This window comes from Pteropus alecto, unplaced genomic scaffold (genome assembly GCF_000325575.1).
Source record: "Pteropus alecto unplaced genomic scaffold, ASM32557v1 scaffold168, whole genome shotgun sequence".
NCBI lineage: Eukaryota > Metazoa > Chordata > Mammalia > Chiroptera > Pteropodidae > Pteropus > Pteropus alecto.
In genome coordinates, this window is record NW_006441948.1 from 353,728 (window position 1) to 358,709 (window position 4,982).

At 36.0% G+C, this 4,982-nt stretch overlaps 1 pseudogene; it reads left to right on the forward strand.

Moving 5' to 3' along the window:
• The first annotated feature begins 236 nt into the window (after positions 1-236).
• LOC102893924 lies at positions 237-1,008 on the forward strand (annotated as a pseudogene).
• The last annotated feature ends 3,974 nt before the right edge of the window (positions 1,009-4,982 follow it).

A 4,982-nucleotide genomic window follows, 5' to 3' on the forward strand; every position in this document is an offset into this window, starting at 1 on the left:
GATATGAGTCAACAGAGGCCCTAAGAATTTAGTGATGAATATGACTTAATCTCTGCCATCTACTGACAATTCAGAGTGTGCCTAGATGATTAGATAGAAAAAACTTTAATTAGAAATGCTAAGTGAGATCTACCGGGCCTAAGGATTAAAAAGCGGGAGTCAAATTAAGAAATAAAATCCTAGAGCTTTTTTGCAACAGGTTTGTTGCCAGAACACGGGTGTCATGAAAACTACCTATGACAAAATGGGAAAAGTCTCATATTAACATCATTATCTTCAGACATGTAGATTCGAGGAAGTCTACCACTACTGTCCATCTGATTTACAAATGTAGGGGGATGGTCGACAAAAGAATCATTGAAAAATTTGAGAAGCAGGCTGCTGAGATGACAAAGGGCTCCTTCAAGTATGCCTGGGTCTTCAAGTATGCCTGGGTCTTCGAAAGCTGAACATGAGCATGATATTGATAACTCCCTGTGGAAATTCGAGGCCAGCAAGTATTATATGATCATCATTGGTACCACAGGACACAGAGACTTTATCAAAAAAGATTATTACAAGCACATCTCAAGCTGACTGTACCTTACTGATTGTTGCTGCTGGTGTTGCTGAATTTGAAGCAGGTATCTCCAAGAATGGGCAGATCCATGAGCATGCCCTTCTGGCTTACACAGTGGGTATGAAACTACTTATTTTTCGTGTTAACGAAATGGATTCCACTGAGGCACCTTACAGCCAGAAGAGATACAAAGAATTTGTCAAGGAAAGTCAGCACCTACACTAAGAAAATTGGCTACAATCCTGACAGTAGTATTTGTGCCAATTTGTGGTTGGAATAGTGACAAAATGTTGGAGCCGAGTGCTAACATACCTTGGTTCAAGGGATAGAAAGTCACCTGTAGAGATGGCAATGCCAGTGGAACCATGCTGCTTAAAGCTCTGGATTGCATCCTGCCACCAAGTCAACCAACTGATAATCCTTTGAATCTGACCCTCCAGGATGTCTAGAAGTTAGTATATTGGTTCTGTCCCTGTGGGTCGAGTGGAGACTGGTGTTCTCAAACCTAGCATGATGGTCACCTTTGATTCAGTCAATGCTACAACGAAGTCAAGTCTGTTGAAATGCACCATGAAGCTTTGAGTGTGGTTCTTGTCAAGAATGTGTTTGTCAAAAATGTTCATTGTGGAAAAGTGGCTGGTGACAGCAAAAGTGACCCACCAATGGAAGCAGCTGGCTTCATGGCTTAGGCGATTACCCTGATCCAGGCCAAATCAGTGCCAGATATGTACATGTGTTGGATTGTCACATAGCTCACAGTGCTTGCAAATTTGCTGAAATGAAGGAGAAGACTGATCATCATTCTTGAAAAAAGCTGGAAGATGGCCCAGAGCTTTTGAAATTTAGTGATGCTGCCATCATTGATGTGGTTCCTGGCAAGCCCAAGTGTGAGAGCTTCTCTAACATCTATCCTCTGAACTGTTTTGCTGTTTGTGACATGAGACAGGAAGTTGCTGTGGATGTCATCAAAACAGTGGACGTCATCAAAACAGTGGACAAGAAGGTGGCTGGAACTGACAAAGTCACCAAGTCTGCCCAGAAAGCTCGGAAAGCTAAATGTATATTATCCCCAATACCTGCCACCCTAGTCTTAATCGGTAGTCGAAGAATATTCTCAAACTGCCTTATTTGGCCATTAAGTTTAATAGTAAAAGACTGGTTAATGATTATAATGCATTGTAAAACCTTTAGAAGGAAAGGAGGATGCTTTGTGGGCCATTTGGGTTTTTTCGTGTGGCAGTTTTTAAATTATTAGTTTTTAAAATTAGAACTTTTTTTTGGCATAATTTATTTATTTGTGGTAGGTAGAATTAGGAAGACATCAGCAATATACGCTCCTAACAGTAATTGTGCATACTGTATTTAAGTGGTTTTTAAGCCTGTTTACTTAAAATTAGAACTTTTTAATGGAAACAACTTGACCAAAAATCTGTCATAGAATTTTGAGACCCATCAAAACAAAGTTTAATGAGGAAAAAAGCAAAATCCTGGAGAGGAGGCAAGAGGTAGTAAGCTGCACCTAAAAGAGTCTTAGATATAGTAACTAAACTGTGGCATGGAAATTTATCTAACTGTAGCCCAAGATTACTTACTCTGTGAGATTAAATTCTTGTACTCTTAACTATTGCTATTGACTTAGTACTGATGGGGAGAAATGTTAGGCAGTTACAACTTGACGCAGGGATTGTGTTTATAAGGTCATTCCTTAAAGAAGAGACTTGGGGATCATTTCAGCTCTAGGATGGCAGAAGCGAAGTAATGCAGGGTGGCCTCTGCTGTTTCACCACAACTTATTTTTTACTCTTTACTAAGTAATTTGGGACACTGTTTTCATCTTTAATTTTAAATTCAATTTCATAAATGAAACTATAATAACATAAAGCTAACTATGACTGTAATTATATATTTCTTCATCTCATGGAACATTGACACAAAACTCTAATGAGGAGTTTTTCTCATTTAAAAAAAAAGGACTTCATTTTATATTTCAGAGAAAGCATCTGATCAGAAGCAAGAACTTTAATTCTGGATTTTGAATTATCAATAACAATGTCACTTCAATTGGGAAATACTCTTTTATTGTCTGAGAGTCCTTCCAGTTATATGAAGATATCATCTCTAAACCTATTAATATTTAGGGGATAAATTGCATTTCTCCTTTATTAGCTTTGATATAGAATGTCACAATTACAAGAAATTACTTTGTAATTTTTATTGCAATGTAGTAGTCTCATTTACTCAGACATTTCCAAGCTGTTATAGCAGAGCCATAGTAGAGTGAGAAGGTATGGAACAGAAATTCAGGTACAAAGAATAAATTAAATGCTAGGGAGGTGGTTGGTTGGTTGGTTGATATGCAATGGGAACTTACACTAGCATAACAAGGGGAGATGTTATTATAAAGATGTACTTTTTTCTTCTAGAACCCAAGGGCAGAAATACAGTTAAGCCTCATGAGGTAGTGAAAATAATTTAAAAAACCATCTGAAAACTATTATTTCTGTTTATGTTTCTCTTTTCTTGTGGCCTCATTGTCTTTCATCATTGCTTCTGTCTATTTGAATTTTCCATTTTTCTTTCTCTACAGACTTTCACAGCTTTTCCTACACAGGGCATTAGAGGTCTACTCTATGACTCTCGAGACTTCTTTATGTTCCTTAAGGAGATTAAAATCACAATAGACCAAATAGATTTGCTATTAAACCATAATGACCAAGAAAAAAACAGAAATGATAGAAAGAAGAGAATGATTCTTTGTATCTAGTCCCACAGTGACCTACTAAAGGGACCACCTGCATATTTCCACCTCTTAGTTTCCCCTATTTCAGAGGCATAAATTGAGTCTCTACCTAATGAAATCATGTGTCCACTTCTAAGTAGATAACAATGTAATCAAGAGGCAGGTATTTGAATGTTTCAGTGACAAATAATCAATAGCATAGGAAATTAAGAAAAAGGTAAAAGTTTTCATAATGAAATAAAGATAATCTTCTACGGAACAGAAACATTGCTCTGTAATAGTTTCCACGAGCCAAGTGGCTCTTTAAATTTAGCATAACCTGCAGGAATTGTTAAAATACAAATTACTGTGCCCTATTCCCAGAGTTTCTGATTTAGCAGACTGTGGTATGAGAATTTGTACTTTCAACAGGTTTCCTGGGGCCAAACTTTACAAACCATTGTACCAGCATATTTGTCATTATTGACTTTGGCTTAATAAAAATTGATTTTCAATTTTTCTCATATATAACTTAGTCAAAGATACTCTGCTGTGCTGGAATTAGGCTGGCAGGCTAGCACTGATACAGGAAGGCAGTGGGCAGGAAGCAAAAGGTAATCATCTGGAGCTTGCTTGCTTTTGTAATATACAGACTTTTAATCCATTAAATAGCTGCTAATATTAGGCTATCTGGTGGTTCCTTCCTGAACCTACTACTGTGTATTTCTATTACTGCAAAAACAGGAAAATGAAAACAAGGACAAAGCAAACAGAAAAAAACTGGCTTGATAAGATATGATGTTGCAGAGTAGATTGCTATGTTTCACACAGCAATGTACCACATAGGGATATTAAAATGGAAAGAAAAAAACACTCCTGAGATAAAATGTTTACAGTCTTATATGGCATAATTTTATAAAAACGATTAAGAATTAACTAATTCATCACCTTCAATTCAGAAGAAAAAATATCTGATGAGAGATCATAATGAACTTCAAGTAACAACAGAATAAATTCTATCAAAAATGTTTTAAAGTCATATGGTCACTGAAAGAATCAGTCATGAAATATCTCTTCCACATATCATATGTTCTGGTTTCATGTATGTTAATATGATCAAGTGCAAAAATACAAAAACACAAATAACTGAATCTCTAGATACTTGGCACTATGCGTTTGTGAAAACCCATAGAACTTTACAGCAGAAAGACTGAATCTTAATGCATATAAATTTAAAATAAATAATTTAGGAAGTCAGGAGAGCCTAGGATGGAATGCAGCCTGTGAAAAAAGAATCTAACTGTATTATGAATGTGACCTTACTGAAGGAAGATGGGAGAACAGATGCTGACAAAAGTAATTTTGGAAATGAGTGGCAAAAAGGAACTATACATAAACAGTCTACTGTAGTTGATAAAATTATTTACAATGGAAATACAGGTAAACAATTTTGAGACCATTATTCATGTTTACTAGAATTAAACAATTAAGTAAATAGATAAAAAATGGTGGGGGGCCAGGTTTCTTGCTGCTGGAGTAGGAGGTTACAGATAAGCAGCAGGAGATTAGAATGATTGTGTAGTAAAAGATTAAAGTGGAAAACCTCATTATGAACTCATGTTCAGTTGAATATAGATATAGACAGATACATACAGAAATATTTATGGACACATATATACACAGATTAGTATACACACATATTTC